The sequence below is a fragment of the Pristiophorus japonicus genome, chromosome 12, assembly GCF_044704955.1.
Source record: "Pristiophorus japonicus isolate sPriJap1 chromosome 12, sPriJap1.hap1, whole genome shotgun sequence".
NCBI classification, from domain to species: Eukaryota; Metazoa; Chordata; class Chondrichthyes; family Pristiophoridae; genus Pristiophorus; species Pristiophorus japonicus.
Window position 1 is genome coordinate 190,552,085 of NC_091988.1, and position 18,788 is coordinate 190,570,872.

Sequence of the window (18,788 nt, forward strand, 5' to 3'; positions counted from 1 at the left end):
GCAACGATTTTCCACTTCTAATAATGTCCACACATCAGCCGTCCATTCCTGCAAGTCTCTATTTCTAATTTGATAAAGTAACACGATAATTAGAACAAAATACAGGATTCTGTGGCTGCAGCGTGTACTATCTACAGGATGCACTGCAGCAACTCACCAAGGCTTCTTCGGCAGCACCACCCAGAACCACAACTTCCACCATCCAGAAAGACAAGGGCAGCAGGTGCAAGGGAACACCTTTACCTCCAAGTCACACAACCCCCAGACTTGGACATATATCTGCCCAGTTCCTTAATCATCGCCGAGTCAAAACTTCACAACTCCTTACCCAGCAGTATTGTGTGAGTACTGTCACCAAATGGACTGCAGCGGTTTAAGAAAACCACTTTCTCCAGGGAAACTGTGAATGGGCAATAAATGCTGGTCTTGCCAACGAGGCCCACATCCAGATAATGAATTTTTAAAAAATTATAGGGCAGAATATATGGCACAGAAACAGGCCAATCGGCCCAACGAGTCCACGCCGGATAGCTGGTTGAAATTGTATAAGCAGAGGGCTGTTATTAATGAGAGTGGATTGTATTGGGACTTGCTCAGGAGTGGTGCTCCACAAGGCTTTACTGAAATCTCTGGTGTTCATTTTCATTCATGAGGGGGCAGGGACTGGGGCTTAAATCAAAACTCAAGAGGAAAATGTGAAGGAAGCTAACTGACTCCGATCAGATCAACTGGTTGCAGGCTGATGTAGTCAAGTTAGATGAATGGGCCAGAATGTGGCAGACATCATTTAACATGGACGAGTGCAAAATCAATCAAAGAAAAGACAGGCATGCTTGCAGCACACAGGGATACCCATTAAATGTAATGGATCAAGAAAAAGACCTGAGAGACAACAGCTAATGACTTGTGTGAGGTGGTAAAATAAAAAACAAAGAAGGTTTTATGTTGAATGCATCATAAAATATCAAGTGAAGAGTACTATACATAGGCTATATAAGGCTCTGGTACATTTGCACTTACTGTACAGTTTCAAACCCTGCAGATGGTGAAGGTCATCAAGGCTCTAGAGCAGGTACAGAGGAAGACAATGAAAATGATACCAATAACTAAGGGCTCTGAGCTTAGTTATAGGCTCCAAGAGTTAGGATTATTTATTTTGGAGAAATGCAGGCTTAGATGAGTTATTTGAGATTGGTAGGTATGGCAGGAATGGAAGGCATGCTTAGAAAATCCAGAGACAAAAGTAAAGAAGGTCAGATTCCAGGAAATATTTCCTTTCAGAGTCAATGTCGTCTAAGAACACACTGCCAGAACATGCGCAGGGGAGGAGAGGGGAAAGAGGAAGGTACTGCACAGGAGCTTGCCGAGTTTCCCATTTCAAGTGCTGTAAAGAGGACATTTCCAGTTAGTTAAAGAGGGCAAGTCACTTTGTTCTGATTATGGTGAGTTATGGGTCACCGCTGTCTGTATGGCTTTGCTTGATTGCCTTAAGGAATTAAGGTGCAGTGATCACAGGTTACTGACTCTTGGGATTGTTTTGCCTCTCCTGGGAGAATGCGTGACTCAGGGTTGGATGAATGGTGCGCGAGGCAATACCATTCTCTGGATGGGGTGGACTCGATGGGAGCTTTCCTGCTCTTCCCTTCTAATGTAGATGTGGCAACCACAATAGCTGACTTGCAACTGCTCCAAGTGCAGAAAGTGATTTACTACATTACCAATAGGATGCCAGGTCCGATGCACTTATGACAAGCTATGATAGCTTTACCCAACTTTGGAACGACATCCACTATTCCAGTCTAAAGTTTAGAATTTCGCCCCCGCCAATCTCCCTGCAACAAGTATTTTCTCCAGTTCAGAGAGCAGGCTGGAGACATGTCCTAGAACTCTTCCAGTACTTGTAAACAGCCACTCTTTTTTAGTTACCTAAATGAATGCAAAACAATAGCAGACCAAATACTTTAAATCGTCCCTTTTTTCCCCCTCCCAAATAATAATTATGTATGCAGTACCTGGTAGCACTGAATTGAAAACCCCATTAGTAAATGAATGTGTAACCAAATTTACAAGGAGGGTGTGATAAAAGGTATATTAGACAGACAGGTTAAAAGGTAATTGATGGAAATGGGGGAGTGGGGTTGGAAAAAGGCAAAAGAAAAAAAGTCTCATTTAAAATGGTGTTATTCTTCATCAACCCCACAATGAATGACCTACTCGTACTCAAAATCATTGACTATTAAAAGCTAAATTAAGGCACTGACATTTTTTTCCTCACACATTTTCCTTAAGAAAATGTTAGCAAAATGTCAAGGCTGGTTGCACAATAAACTTCAAAATAAAAATGGTTCCAGCATTTGATTTTAGCGTGTTCTCCTTGAACCAGTCAAGAGGGGGTTAACGCAATGTCTCTGCACACAAGACCTAACCGTGTATGTACAGGGCAGATCGCCACGCTAACTGTGCCCCGAGAGAGCTGGCTTCGGCTTTTGAGTGCAGGCCGAAGGCTGGCTGCTGTTATTCCCACTTCACAAGTATAGCCAAGATTTTGGGCTCGTTGGCAGACTACTTCCTGCTCGGTCAGCCTGTTGCCAACAGTCCATCAAGTTACAAAAACAGTGCTCCTTTGACACTCTACCATCGCCTCAGAATCCACGTTGCTGTCCTCACAAACTACTGTCTGCCCATCAAACCTATATCCTGAAAAAAACACTGATCGAGCCCAGAAACCTTGAAAAGGCAGTAGAAAAGTCAGCAACGAGAAAACCATTTCATTCGATCAAAACGGACACCTCTGCTACCTTAGCTCTCCCATCTGGCATCCACATGCATTCTGTAGAAAAAATGTTCTTGCCTCCAGCACCCTGCCTGTCAAATTATTCCAAACATTTATTCATCTGAATAAAGACCATTTTACTAATTACCATTCATGTCTTCTGATCCTACTGTACAGCAGGAAACTAGATTTACCTTAGTCACACAATTTGATATTTCATATACTTTGATGATTCCGCTCAATCACTTTGGGTTTCTACGGTCCTGATTGGGGCCCCTCATTAACCAGTCATGAGGGGGTTAACAGGGTTTTCTGCACACAGAAAAAGGAGTAAATGCACACCACAGTGCCAATTGCTCTCCAGCATGGTTGAGTTCAAAGCGAGAGTAGGCAGGAGAAATGGGACAACCTTTAAGATTCTGGTAGCGAGGAGGGAAGGAGTTGCAAGTGAAAATTAGGTCAGCCAACAATACCCAGAGTTCTCCGCTGTGCCCTTAGCACCTTCGATGCAGTGCTGCACGGCAAAGACATCTTAAAATCAAAGCCAGAGCAGCATAGTAAAGCTTCATCAGATGGGATTTTTTTCCAAGCTTAAAAAGTCAAAAGGTGCAGAACATGTACCATTAAAAAAAAATTACTTCCAAGTTTCAAGATACCATGGATAAAGAATTTAGAACCAAATTAAAATTGAAGAGGGCAAGTAGTGCCTATAGTGATAAAACCAAGAGGGAATCCAAGAAAATAAGCAAAGAAGTTATGCGAGGGACAGGAGAGAAGTGAGCACCAGGATCGAATCCTCCCCCAAAAAGAAAAGAAAATGATTAAATGTGAGGTGGGACACCAAGAGTTGAGATCAGTGAGTTAGTGGAGGATAAATGCAATTAAATCAAATCAAACAGGACAGTATTAAAATTAGCGTTAGTTAAAGGTGGAAAAGTGATGAGAACTAATGGGATAATTAAGAATGCTGAAATGAGGAAAGAACTAGCAGAGGCCCTAGAAATGACACATCAGGGTTCTACTGAGAGCAGAGGTGTGCTCAAGTGAGCAATGCAATACCCATGTTTAAAGAGGGACAGAGAACAAACCTGGGTAACATAGAAAATAGGTGCAGGACAGCCCTTTGAGCCTGCATCACCAACTCAATATGATCATGGCTGATCATGCAACTTCAGTACCCCATTCTTTCTTTTTCTCCATACCCTTTGATCCCTTTAGCTGTAAGGGTCACATCTAACTCCCTTTTGAATATATCTAACGAACTGGCCTCAACAACTTTCTGTGGTAGAGAATTCCACAGATTCACAATTCTCTGAGTGAAGAAGTTTCTCATCTCGGTCGTAAATGGCTTACCCCTTATCCTTAGACTGTGACCCCTGGTTCTGGACTTCCCCAACATTGGGAACATTCTTCCTGCATCTAACTTGTCCAATCCCGTCAGAATTTTATATATTTCTATGAGATCCCCTCTCATTCTTCTAAATTCCAGTGAATACAAGCCGAGTCGATCCAGTCTACCTTCATATGTCAGTCCTGCCATCCTGGGAATCAGTCTGGTGAACCTTCGCTACACTCCCTCAATAGCAAGAATGTCCTTCCTCAGATTAGGAGACCAAAACTATACACAATATTCAAGGTGTGGCCTCACCAAGGCCCTATACAACTGCAGTAAGACCTCCCTGCTCCTATATTCAAATCTTCTCGCTATGAAGGTCAACATGCCATTTGCCTTCTTCACCGCCTGCTGTACCTGCATGCCTACTTTCAATGTACCCAGGTCCCTTTGCACCTTCCCTTTTCCTAATGTCACCATTCAGATAATAATCTGCCTCCCTGTTTTTCCCACCAAAGTGGATAACCTCACATTTATCCACAATATACTGCATCTGCCATGCATTTGCCCACTCACCTAACCTGTCCAAGTCACCCTGCAGCCTCTTAGCATCCTCCTCACAGCTCACACTGCCACCCAGCTTAGTGCCATCTGCAAACTTGAGATATTACATTCAATTCCTTCGTCCAAATCATTAATGTATATTGTAAATAGCAGGGCTGCTAGTTTAATATCTATGGTAGGAGTCTTTGCGAAGATTCATTTCTTATCGAGATGTAGAAAATAATTAAAAGCAGTTGGCATGGATTTCAGAAAGTAAGATTGTCCTTGCCAAACCTGATTAAGAGTTCTTTGAGGAGGTAACATACATGGAGGGCAAGGGAAATGTAGGAGATATGGGGTATATGGGCTTTGAGAAAGCCTTTGATAAAGTACTACAAAAGGAGACAAATGGAGAAGATTAAGGGGTATGGAATTAGTTGAAGGGCACCAAATTGGATTAAAAACTGATGAGAAAAGTAGAACCAGAGTAGGCGTTAGGGGCAGTTTTTCTACTGGTTGGAAGTTGGTAGTGATGTCCCACAGGTTATGTCCTAGGATCACTTCTGTTCACATTAATGGCCCTGAAATTGCAGTGTCTGTGATGGCATACTCAAGATTACACCGGCCAATTCCCTTTGAAATGTCCCAGAAGTTTGGGATTTCCACATGCGCCTGCGCAAAATCCAGAACTCGCCAACGTGCACACTGATAGGCCATCCGTGGGAGCCTCAAAAAAAATCAATCGCTTCATGCGCAGTGTTGAGCTATTTACCCAGCGACTGGCCACTCAAGTCTTATGGTTTATGCAAGCAGGTATGGGGCAAGTTTGCATCATCGCAAGGGGATCTCGAAGGCTCAAATTAAACATGTTCATATCCTAAATTACACAGATACCCTGTATTAAATGAGTTTATACAAATATTGGCCCGGATTAGTTTAAATGTATAAAATTATCAAAACATTTCGTTTTTATTGAGGTTGGTGGAATGAAGGTGATGAAGAACAACATTCCAATTCTGTTAATTGTATAATTTTTTATATTTCAGGATTCCATTGCATATCATTAAGGGATCCCTTTGCAAATGATTGAAATAGAATTCTGCTTATTGATTGGAGGGCCAGATCACTTCAGCACCGATGGCATCCCTGGGCCATTACGCTGCCTTCCACCTGGAGGCCAGGGACTGCAACTTTTCGCAGGCCTGGGTATCAGCAGGTACTTTCATAATTGTTTCACGGGTTGGAGGCGTACTCCAGAGGTACGCCTCTAACTGCAATTTCAGGGCCAATGATTTGAATATAGGGATAAATGGGACGGTGTCCAAATTTGTATACAATACTAAACTGGTAGGCATTGTAAATAACTGAAGACTGATAAAGATGCTGGTGTGGGCAAAAAAGTGGCAGATGGTATTCAAGGTCAGTAAATGAGAGATGGTACATTTTGTGTTGAATAAAGGTGACCACCACGAGATCTGGAGGCCAGTGTAAAAAGTGGCAGAACTATGGTCAAGTAGTTAGTGCAAGTAACATTTTCATTTATTGAATGGAATGGCAATTGTAAATCTGACTAGCTGTATATGTCCCACCCAGCAGAAAGACACCCTTGCTAAAAAGTTATGTTTTCCTCTTTGCAGAGGAAGGTGGCACACAACAAATGGGAAGGAACTCGAACAGGAGGAGGCTCAGCAAATCTGCAGCCACTGACACCATTGGAAGAGAGGGTCGCTGCTTTGATGGGTCCTGCCTGGAAAAAAGCAATCACCACCGCACAAGCTGGCCCACACTCGAGGGAGAGGGCAAGGGCAAGTCCTGCAAATTCCAGTCTGGCTTTGCTAAATGTTAAGTACTGCATGGGCTAACTATGCTTCGGTTCCTGGGGATGTCTCCATCAGCTACGCTTCGGTTGATGCAATGTGCTATCATTCATCGTGGTCCTTCAAAAAAACCTGCTGCCTGCGCTGTGCGAGCCGACTCATGCCACCCACCCCGCCCCTTCTCTGCTGCTAACGGTGTTCTGTTATAATTTGCAGAACTTGAGGCCGTCCCCGACGATGTAGATGATTCAGACGAGGACGAGCCTAAAGAGAACATCTTCCAATCCCACCCTCCAGACCAAGAGTATGGGGGTGAGGGGGAGGGAATGGAGATGGATGAAGCCCCCTCTTTTACTGACTTTGGTGGAGGTGCAGGCACCACCCATTGGAGGTGCCAGCCCCTTCCGTGACTAGTGGTTTGAGTGTTGTTGGGACATTCCATGATTTCCAAACGTCAGAGGTTGCGGGTCCCAGTGTTGGGGTGTGAGCCACACCGGTGGGGAGGAGGGGGAAGAAGAACTCGACCGCGCTCGCCTGAGGTGCAGGATCTAACACATCTGGTTCAGATGATGGCAATGAGTGGGGAGAGCAGTGACCTAACGCGATCACGCCTGGACACCATCAGTGGGGTGGGGTGATCAGGTAGCAGGACTGTCGGGAGAAGGAACAGCAATCTCACGAGAAATGGATATGATGTATGACATCCGGGACCATGAGTGAGGGAATATCTCAGTCAGCTGAAACCATGTCAATGACCATGAGGGAGGAAATGCCACAGGTAGCTGATGCGCTGTCAGTGAACATTATGTAGTTGAGACAGTTTTGCTCAACAGGAGGGAGGGAATGTTGCAGGTCATTGAGACAGTCAGGGCACACGAGGGGCGGTATGTTGGAGTTAGCTGCTGCAATAAAGGAACACGCCCAGACCCCTCGCCCATTGGCAGAATCAACTGCCACTCCCACTCCAATCCCCCCCCCAAAACAACAAGTGCACACTACCCGGGATCTTAGAAAGAATAAGCTTGGTACTAACCCCAGAAACACTGCGACACTGTCCGCAGGCAGGGGTGGAGTCACCAAGAACAAGCGCGGCAGGCAGTCTTAGAATAAGGTGGAGGAGAGATGGATACACTCTTTCTTTGCTGCTATTTTGTCACTGTTATACTCAAATTAAAAGATTTTTGCGAGTTATGTAAATTTACAAGTTTAAAAGTTTGTAAGTGATCTTAACTGAAAACCTTAAAATTAGTCTTTTATATCAAACTTTATTAAAGTTAAGTACAAAGAACTGTTTGTTAAACTTTTGAATAAAATATTTTACATTAAATCTGAATCATTTTCATTATTTGTTCCATTATTAACACAACTTTTGATGTAAATAAGAATCATTTCCATCATTTGTTCCATTAACACAACACAACATTACGGAACGGGTCCAAACAGTAAACATGGTCCACATGGAATAGTTGTCGCTGAGGCTTCAGGCAGAAAAGCGTTCACGAATGAGCTGTTGGCGCAAGGCTCGAGCAATCGTTAAAGGGGCACGAAGGCCCGCCCTCCACCGTCGTGCCTCAGGTTCTTGCATGGTTTCCTCATCCTCTTGCGCGTCATCTGCATCTTCCTCATCATTATCAGCCACTCTCACCGCAGGTGAGAGAAAGCTTACAGGGAACATAAAAACTGACTGCAAAAGCTTCTATAGATATGTGAAGAGAAAAAGATTAGTGAAGACTAATGTAGGTCCCTTGCAGTCAGAATCAGGTGAATTCATAATGGGGAACAAGGAAATGGCAGACCAATTGAACAAATACTTTGGTTTTGTCTTCACTAAGGAAGACATGAATAACCTCCCGAAAATACTAGGGGACCGAGGGTCTAGCGAGGAGGAGGAACTGAGGGAACTCCTTATTAGTCAGGAAATGGTATGAGGGAAATTGATGGGATTGAGGGCCGATAAATCCCCAGGGCTTGATGGTCTGCATCCCAGAGTACTTAAGTGGCCCTAGAATTAGTCGATGCGTTGGTGATCTTTTTCCAACATTCCATGGACTCTGGATCAGTTCCTATGGAATAGAGGATAGCTAATGTAACCCCACTTTTTTTTTTTAAAAAGGGAGGAGAGAAAACAAGGAATTATACCGGTTAGCCTGACTTCGGTAGTGGGGAAAATGCTAGAATCAATTATTAAAGATGTAATAGCAGCTCATTTGGAAAGTAGTGACAGGATCGGTCCAAGTCAGCATGGATTTATGAAAGGGAAATCATGCTTGACAAATCTAGAATTCTTTGGGGATGTAACTAGTAGAGTGGATAAGGGAGAACCAGTGGATGTGGTGTATTGGAACTTTCAAAAGGCTTCTGATAAAGGTCCCACACAAGAGATTAGTGTTCAAAACTAAAGCACATAGGATTGGGGGTAATTTATTGACATGGATAGAGAACTGGTTGGCAGACAGGAAGCAAAGAGTGGGAATAAACGGGTCCTTTTCAGAATGGCAGGCAGTGACTAGTGGGGTACCGCAAGGTTCAGTGCTGGGACCCCAGCTATTTACAATATATATTAATGATCTAGACGAAGGAATTAAATGTAATATCTCCAAGTTTGCAGATGACACGAAGCTGGGTGGCAGTGAGAGCTGTAAGGAGGCTGCAGGGTGACTTGGACAGGTTAGGCGAGTGGGCAAAAGCATGGCAGATGCAGTATAATGTGGATAAGTGTGAGGTTATCCACTTTGGTGGCAAAAACAGGAAGGCAGATTATCTGAATGGTGACAGATTAGTAAAAGGGGAGGTGCAATGTGACCTGGGTGTCATGGTACATCAGTCATTGAAGGTAGGCATGCAGGTGCAGCAGACAGTTAAGGCATTTTGGCCTTCATAGCGAGAGGATTTGAGTACAGGAGCAGAGAGGTCTTACTGCAGTTGTACAGGGCCTTGGTGAGATCACACCTCGAGTATTGTGTGCAGTTTTGGTCTCCTAATCTGAGGAAGGACATTCTTGCTATTGAGGAAGTGCAGCGAAGGTTCACCAGACTGATTCCCGGGGTGGCAGGGTTGACATATGAAGACAGACTGAATCGACTAGGCTTATATTCACTGGAATTTAGAAGAATGAGGGGATCTCAGAAGCATATAAAATTGATAGGGGTTGGACAGGTTAGATGCAGGAAGAATGTTCCCGATGTTGGGGAAGTCCAGAATCAGGGGTCACAGTCTAAGGATAAGGGTTAAGCCATATAGGACTGAGATGAGGAGAAACCTTTTCACCCAGAGAATTGTGAACCTATGAAATTCTCTACCACAGAAAGTTGTTAAGTCCAGTTCGTTAGATATATTCAAAAACGGAGTTAGATGTGACCCTTACGGCTAAAGGGATCAGGGGGTATGGAGAAGGCAGGAGTGGGGTACTGAAGTTGCATGATCATATTGAATGGTGGTGCAGGCTCGAAGGGCAGAATGGCCTGCTCCTGCATCTATTTCCTATGTTTCTACCAGCTGCTGCTGCCTCATGATGGCTAAGTTATGCAGCATGCAGCACACAACAGTGAAGTGACCGACAATCTCAGGGAAGTATAGCAAGTAGCCTCCGGAATGGCCCAGGCATCGGAATCCCTGTTTCAAGATGCCAATGGTCCTCTCTATGATACTGCATGTCACAATGTGCGACATGTTGTATTCCCGGTCAGCTTCCGTCCGGGTTACACGTAGAGGCATCATGAGCCAGGTGCCGAGGCCGAATCCCTGGTCTCCCAGTAGCCAGCTCTGTCCTTCTGGCTGCTGTTGAAACATGGCAGATGTAACGCTCTTACGTAGGATGAACGCATCATGGGTGCTCCCAGGGTATCTTGCATCAACTGATATGCATCTCGGAATCCTCCAAAAAGGTGCGCGCAAGGCGACGTGGATACAATCAATGCACCTCTGTACCTTTGGGAAGCCAGCAACCCTGGAGAAGCCCACAGACCCGTCATACATTGCTTGGGCGGTCATGGGGAACTTTATGTAGTCATTCCTCCGTGCATATATTGCAGCTGTCACCTATGAATGCAGACATGTGTTGCACGTTGAGAGATGGCACACACATCCCCAGTTGTAGCTTGAAAGGATCCAGAGACACAGAATGAAAGTGCAGTTGTAACCTTCACTTCAACTGACAAAGCAGTCCTCCGGACGCTTCTAGGTTGCAGGTCTGCTTTCACCTGAGGAAACGTAGCCTTCTGATACAGTCAGCACCACTCAGCTGCAGGTACGAACTCCTGTCTCAATATACCAGACGTGGGTAAAGCCTCCTGCCCAGCACCCTACGGGCTCTGATGTTCCTCATGCGATGACGTGGAATTAATTGTCTCCTACGTAGCACCATCATGCAGAAGGCTCACATAAGATATGGATGACATCGTCAGTATTTCCCCCATAGTTAAAATGCTACCTTTGCAAGAAGCTCAAAACGGCAGGAAGGACAGTTCTTTGTTCTCTTTCACCAAGGTCTGTATGGATTGACCACACCCAGGTCTTGTGACTTCTCCCCTTTACTCCCACCCCCCAACTCATTGCAGTCTTGTGGCTAGTACAGAAGCCTTCCGATCGACACCTCCCTCCCAGGGCTCAGTGCAGAAGCCTTCCGATCACCACCTCCCTCCCCACACCCCCCCACTGGGCTTGTTTTCTAGCTGAGCCCCGAGCCCGTGTCCAGGCACGGGGCCAATTCTGACGGCCGACGCCATGACCCTCCAGCCCTGCTTGAAGACATTCGGTGATGGCATGCGAGTTTTAAAAAAAATGAAAACTTCAGAAATCCAAGAAACTTCCATGTACTCCATTGAAAAGGTAAAAAAAAAAATTGAACTTTATTATGGATATTTCAAGTGTTAGAGACTCCCCCCAAAAACTTTGATGAAAAACAATGGTGTCTTTTGGCACCAATTTTTCAATGTGCACTGCTTTCTGTTAAATCACCAGAATGTTTTTCAGGAGTGGCCAGATACACCGACCTAGCATTAAAATATTTTGGGCAAACTGCAAAAAATGCTGAAAACTGCAGACATGAGGAAACACCCCACCACCCGCCCCCCCCCCCGCAATGACATCATAAAAACCCAACATAGAAAAATCGTAACTAAAGCAGCTACGCCGGCAGATTCCAGGGGGAAATTTTGAATTAAATAATTATGCCAGAAAAAACAGCATGTGCCAAAAAACGGCGCAAATGACCCAGGAAAATTGAGCCCATTAAAAGCAACAATTCAAGTAGATATAGAATATGAAAAGAGATGAAACGGCCAATCCAAGGCAGACTTTTAAACGTGGGTGGGAGCATAAAACAGAAGAGTTTGTATCAGCCGCCCGTTATACACACCTAATTTTCCTTTTGATTGGCTGTTTTACACCCCTGTCGAAGTTGATAGATCTGGTGTACGTGAAACCATAGCAAGGCTACCATTGGGGACAACAGAGTGCAGTTTTGGGCACCATGCTATAGGAAGATGTTGAGACAACATAGAGCGGGTACAGCACAGATTAACTAGGATGCTGCATGAGGAAATACAAATAATTATGCAAGAGATTTAGCAGAGAGCGCAGAAGTGGGTCTTAAAAAAGTGAATGAAGAAAAGACCATGCCAGTCTGAAGATAATGGGGATATAAGGATATGGGATCAGACTGGGCAAAGGACCACTGCTCGTCTGGAGGATAAACAATGGACTGGTTGGACTGAAAAGCCTGTTTGTGTTGTAATTTCTTGGTTCTGGTCAGGGAGTGGGGGAGGGGTTTGAGGTCTTGTGGTTTGCTGTGCCCTGGCTTAGATTTGTGACAGGATGCTGATCTCTGCGTGCTCTGGCATCCGCTGTTTAACACAAAGACCAGATTGCTGGTGTGTGGGAATGCCTCCTCATTCAGTTTGAACACTAAGGTGCACTTGATCCAAGAGCAGATTCCTGGAATCACGTCCTCACGAGCCTACGAAGCTGTGGGTTCTGTGCAGGTCATTAAAACCAAGAGATGGAACTGAAGCAGGAAGAACCACATGTCCAGACACAACTGCACTCCCAATATAAAAGCCCGGAAGAGCTGTACATTGCAGAGAATCAATGCCTTAATACATCAAGACAATCACTACAATAATCGTCCCCTCATGCCAAGGATTCAGTATTTTGAATTTGCATAGAGTGTATAGCAGGACTCAACACTGATCATCCACTGTGCATGTATTACTTCTCCAGACTTTCCCGACAATACTGCCAAAGAGTAAGCAGAAAACTCCTATACTGTGGGCTTCACGGTGGATGCACACCAGCATGAATCATCGCTGATGAAATCACGCCATTTTACCACAGCACAATGTGCCAACATAGAGGTAAAACTGCCACAGGCCTACCAGCAGTTCACCTGCCCATGTTCTTGGCTGCGGATTTGGGTGGGGGCAGAAAAGAGATGCAATAGATGGGAGACAAAGGCAGAACTTTAATAAAGCTGTTTTAAAAATAAAGATACTCTATATCTGCAGAAAACATCTTTTACCTCAATTTTGTTTGTTGACAGGTATCCAGGTTTCAGTTACTGCAAGAACATATTAGGAGCTGGGTTTACTGGGCCTAGTTCCTTATAGCATATAAAGTTATTCCAAGGCTGGAAGAGGCAGGGTTCAAATGCCACTTAATAACCAATTTTAAGATGGGGTGAAAAATGTCACTACTGGTAATTTCCACACTGCCCAAGAAAGTACCCCTCAGTGGAGGGAAAAGGAGAGTTCCTGAAGTACAAACCTACCAACACAGCAAATCTTCAGTCCCTCCCTCCCCCCAGTAAAATTGGCTATAGACCAATTGAATTCAGAGTGTGATGAAGATGCGCAGCTTCACCAGACAACAGTTGAGCTTTTAGCCAAGCTGATTTTCAGCACTTGGTAGTGAACAGTTATTTAGGAGGATCAGAAGAGTTTGAGGTTTCAACCCAGTTAACAAAAATACACAAAATTCAAATAGCATGGTTTCTGTGCGTTGGCAGACAATATAGCCCTTGTGTGGCATTTGCATTTGTAAGCAAACTTTCTTCTGTAGTGAATAATGCTTCATTCAAAAATGACCTTTACGAGAGAGATGTGGCATTGAGCTTCCTGGGAAGGCATACTAGTGGATTCCGGTTACTGGCCGAATAAAGCCACACAGAAGGCTTTGGCAACTCTAAACTTTCCTTATACATGGCACGTATTAAGATAACACAGGATACAACACCTTTCCGCCCAAGGTACCAGGGATGCCTCACTTCCTGAGTAAGCCAAGGACTAAACACACCATATGGCATTTTCAGTTCAACTGCACTCAATAGCAGGCTTTATTTTTATACGAGCAGCACTCCATATATAAATATAAAAGTGGTTACAATATATTCTCTTCCTCTCCTAAAAAGGCATAGATTCCCAAACAAATATCACTCGAGGACTATATTATCCGTCAATCAATGTTCTCTAATTTTTTGGTGGGCCCTTTAACTGGCTGAGTGGCCCATTTAATCTTTTGCACAAGCGGTTATTCCCATTGAAAAGCTGGCGAGTGGCCTGCATGGGACTTCCAGAACACTGTATGGCCGCCGAGCTAAGTAGGAACATTGTGTTAACTTAGTAGAAGCCTCTGAACACTTCTAACCACATAGGCAATAGCTGGCCTGGTTCTTGGGCACTGCAATCATAAGAACACAAGAAATAGGAGAAGTAGGCTATTTGGTCCCTTGAGCTTGCTCCGCAACTTACTAAGATCATGGCTGATCTGATCTGATCTGGGGCTCAGCTCCACTTCCCTGCCTGATCCCCATAACCCTTCACTCCCTTATCGTTCAAAAATCTATCCAACACCTCACACAAGTAGCCCTTTTTCATACACAGCTTGACAGTATGTGTTGGCAAATTATTCAATTTTAGGAGACATCACAGGTGAGCTGGTCCTTTCCCGAGCTCCATGCACACACACTGACCAACATGGTTCTCTGGACAGTGAAGAGGAGTCAGAGAAGATTTTCCCCTTTCCTTAGCCAATTACAGTGTCCCTACCCGTGCCCTGGCAGAGAACAGCACACAATTTTCTTTTAAATGAATGCACAAATGGGGAATCTGGATTGAGATCAGACTGTACAGAGCACGGTGTACAGTTCTGGTTGCCGTATTTAAAAAAAAGATAGAGTCACTGGAGAAGGTGCAAAAAAGATTTACAAGGAAGATACCAGAAATGAGAGATTATACCCATCAAAAAAAGGATGAACAGGCTGGGTCTCTCTCCTCTTGAAAAAAAAAGAAGAAAAGGCTGAGGGCTGACCCAATAGAGGTCTTTAAAAATTATGAAAGGTTTTGATAGAGTGGATACAGAGAAAATGTTTCCACTTGTGGGGAAGAGCATAACTAGAGGCCATCAATATAAGATAGTCACGAATAAATCCAATAGGGAATTCAGAGGAAACATCTTCAGCTAGAGAGTGGTGAGAATGTGGAACTCGCTACCACAGAGATTGGTTGAAGCGAATAGTATAGATGCATTTAAGGGGAGGCTAGATAAGCGTATGAGGGAGAACGGAAGTGTGCGTGTGCAACGTGTGGAGGGGAAAGAGATCAAAACTAGAGGCCATCAAAATAAGAGCCACAAAGAAAATCAAATAGGGAATTCAGAAGAAACGTCTTTACTCAGGAGAGTGGCGAGAATGTGGAACTTGCTGCCAGAGAGTGGTTGAAGCAAAATAGATTAATTTAAGGGGAGGCTAGATAATCATGACGGAGAAGAGAATAGAAGGTTATGCTGATAGAATTAAATGAGGGAGGATGGGAGGAGGCTCGAGTGGAGCGTAAATGCCAACATGGACTGGTTGGGTAGACTGGCCCGTTTCTGTGCTATATATCCTATCTAAAACACACTAGTCTCACCCCTCCCAACTAGGTTGCACAGCATCCAATTACAATCAAAACACATGCTCAAAGGGCTCTGTGCAGCAAGAGAACAAAGAGTCAAAGCTTACTGTTCAAATGCACAATATGCTTACCCCATAGCTCACAAGATTTAGCCAGTAACTAAGCCACATAGACCAGCAAGATCACAAGTTCCACCACTGGATCAGTGTTAGCTGATTAGCTTAGTTAGGGAGGGTCGGGGAGTGGACAGGGTTCAGACTCCGGACTGCAATCCAGTAAATGGGAATTAGCAAGGAAAGGAACACTCAACTGTGATGTTCTGCTTCATCCCCAAGTAGCCTCCCAAAACTCCGTGAAAGCTCATACATGAATAATTTGCAAATTAGCAGAGGGCAAGAACCATCTGTGTAACTGGACCCACCACCAGCCTTGTTATAAATGTGGGAAAATAAAGTAAAATCAAAAATGGAAGTTATTCCCCATAACCCCTTTGTGCTTGCACGGATACCCATTTCACAATGCACAACCTATTAACCTTTCAATGGGAACAGGCCATTCAGCCCCTTGAGCATGTTCAGCTATTCAATTAGATCATGGCTGGGCTGATCTGCATCTTAACTCCATCTACCAATGTTGGTTCTGTAACCCTTAATAGCCTTGTATAACAAAAATCTATTAATCTCAGTTTTGAAATTTTCCAATTTGTTGTTCCCAGCCTCCACAGCTTTTTGAAAGAGTTCCAGATTTCCACTAGTGTGTGTGTGAAGATGCGCTTTCTGATGACATCTGAATGGCCTGGCTCTAATTTTAAGTTACGCCCCCTTGTTCTGGACTCCCCCCGCCATAAGATAAATTATCAACTCCTTTAATCATCTTAAATACCTCAATTAGATTGCCCCCTTAAACATATATATTCAAGGAAATACAAGCCGAGTCGATGCAGCCTGTCCTCATAATTTAACCCTTGACCAGTAGTATAAGTGGTTTACTTCGCCCATACAGCAAGGCTCCATAATTTTTCTGAACCCAGCATCCTCTTCCCACCTAGAGTTCAATAACTGCGAGTTTCTTCATCGCCCAACCCTCTCACCACAAAAAACTTCAATGCACCAAAATCCAAGGGAGCCTCATGAAATTTGGAGCGCTTCCTCCTCTTTATGCAGCTGCACTTCCATTCTTCTGTCAGCACAAATGAATCTTCATAGACCAGTCTTCTGTGCCAATCACTAAACTGATTAAATAGTGATGCAAGCTAGTTATAAATGAGCTTTATTAACCTCCTCCCACCACAGCCAAGCCAACTCACCAAGCTCTGGATGTACATGTGTTACACTCTCAAACTAGCCAGTGGCGGAAGAAAAAGACAGTTCTTCTTCCTCATACAGCTCGAGTGGTGGAGTAGGTGGGGTTGCTCCAGGTTCAAGAGAACATTGGTGATGTTGGGATCATTAATAATTCGAAGACCGTGCCTGCTGCTCCCGTCTCAAGGGGTAAGCATTTGGGACTTTCCACTGAGGACCACGGAACACTTGAGAATGGATGAGAGGGAATCTCAAAGATGGAACTTGCTGACTCCAATTATCCATCTACAGATATGTCGCACAAACATGCGCGTTACTATAGATGAAAAGAAAGTTACCCAGACTTTCCTTAATGTCACAGTAGGTAAAATAGAGCCCATATAGGACTATGGCATGCAGACAAGAGTTCCAGGTTCAATCCCCAGTTCATGCTGCATTAACTCATCTCATCCGCAGCAGTAGTTGTGGCACTACAACACTACAATTGATCTTGGTGCTTCTGGATAATGGGAGGGTAGAGAAAAGCAGCGAGAACTCCCTCCCCGGCACAATTGCTACATCGTGACAATCGACCGTGGACAGGATTAGGCTTGGCTTCACTGCTCGCACATAAATAGCTTGTGGGTGTTCGCGCTCCAACATGAAGAATGGTCCCTTTGGTGAAGTAATAGACGACTGCTGACACACCTGTAGGAACATACACTGGTAAAAGCTGGCACTTGTGGGAGAACATAGGAGGGCAGCTTGCAATAAAGTAGTAGCTCACCGCTGGTTCAACAGCCAAGCCACCAACAGGTTGCATCACAGGATTGCCAGAGACTTTATTTTCCAGCTTACAAAGTGGATGCAACACGTAACACAGGTAACAAGAGGGCTGGTTCAAATTGGTTAGAAATGTTTCTTAAAATAGATGCGTAGGGGAGACAAGAGATAAAAGTTACAGGCATTGTTAGGAAGCGATTTACACACCAATAGCAAGTATTAAGTTCTGCTCCTCCATGGCAGTAGTTTTCTGCAGGACACTATCAGAAGGAGTTTCTGGCTGTGACCACCACTTGTAAATGATTCTATTCACAATTGCTGCTACTGTGCAATTGGATTATCAGACTTTATTTGAGATTGTGGAACTTCAGGACCATAAGCTCTCCGGCAAAGGTTTTTTTTTTTGCAGGGCCAATGGTCTGCCATTCAGCACTGAAAAAAGTGGCAATTAAAAAAGACGCATTTCCCTGACGGAAAGCTCAGCAACTAGAAATAGATTTCATTCCAACCATAAAAGAGGGTATGTTTTCATATTGGGAATTCAGGGCTTGGAGTGCTGCACGACTTTCCACACGAGAAAACGAATGGACGGAAGTCACGCTGACATCCATTGCCAAATTCTAAATATGTGCTCCCATCGTGCAAAGTACTTCAAAATCATAAACTCTACCTCAGTCTTTGCCAGCTGGATATGCTGCCTACTGAACAAACCTGAAGGCATCCAGAACAGTTAATTAGGAATAATTATAAGGCATGTTATATAGTTGCCTGACAAATCAGAAAACATTCATCAATTTTCATCCTTTCTTTCCCAAAGCACCCCACCAAAGGGGTAATTATTTGCGGGTGAGCACACACGCACACCAGCTTATTCAACTGGGGTGGGCATCACAGCCAAACCTGATTCTGCCGCCATTTCATGTAAAATGCACTATAATTGGCCGCTGGGTTAGATGTGAAACAAAAATCACACCGGGTTCTGTTCCTGACTGCTATTCCGTGACCCTTGCAAGAAAGTGAAGTGTCAGTTAAGGACAGGACCAAAACTAGCTGCGATCTCCACAATCACATAGCGTTCCAACATCTGCAGTATGCATACTGGAGAGGGGAAAGAGATATTTTTAATGGTTCAATGGAGTTTACTTCCCCTTTCTTTTCACACCCCGGATAACGGGGAACAGATGAACCTCTTCCCATCAATGCCACGAGTCAGTTGCCCCCAAGGTGAGCAATTGAGCCCCGAGTGGTATTGGGGAGGCATAAACCTACATCCTGCGGTTCTGTTGGCCCAGTCTGAGCTATAGAAGAGCCAGATGATCCCTGTTCTGTGTCAAATTAGCTGATCTTAGACAGATTGCCACTGGAGGCATT

At 44.3% G+C, this 18,788-nt stretch overlaps 1 protein-coding gene across 1 annotated transcript in view; it reads right to left on the reverse strand.

The window, feature by feature from the left end:
- Positions 1 to 18,788, reverse strand: part of LOC139277622 (DNA topoisomerase 1-like) — a 92,102-nt gene that overhangs the window by 60,094 nt on the left and 13,220 nt on the right. The window lies entirely within an intron of this gene.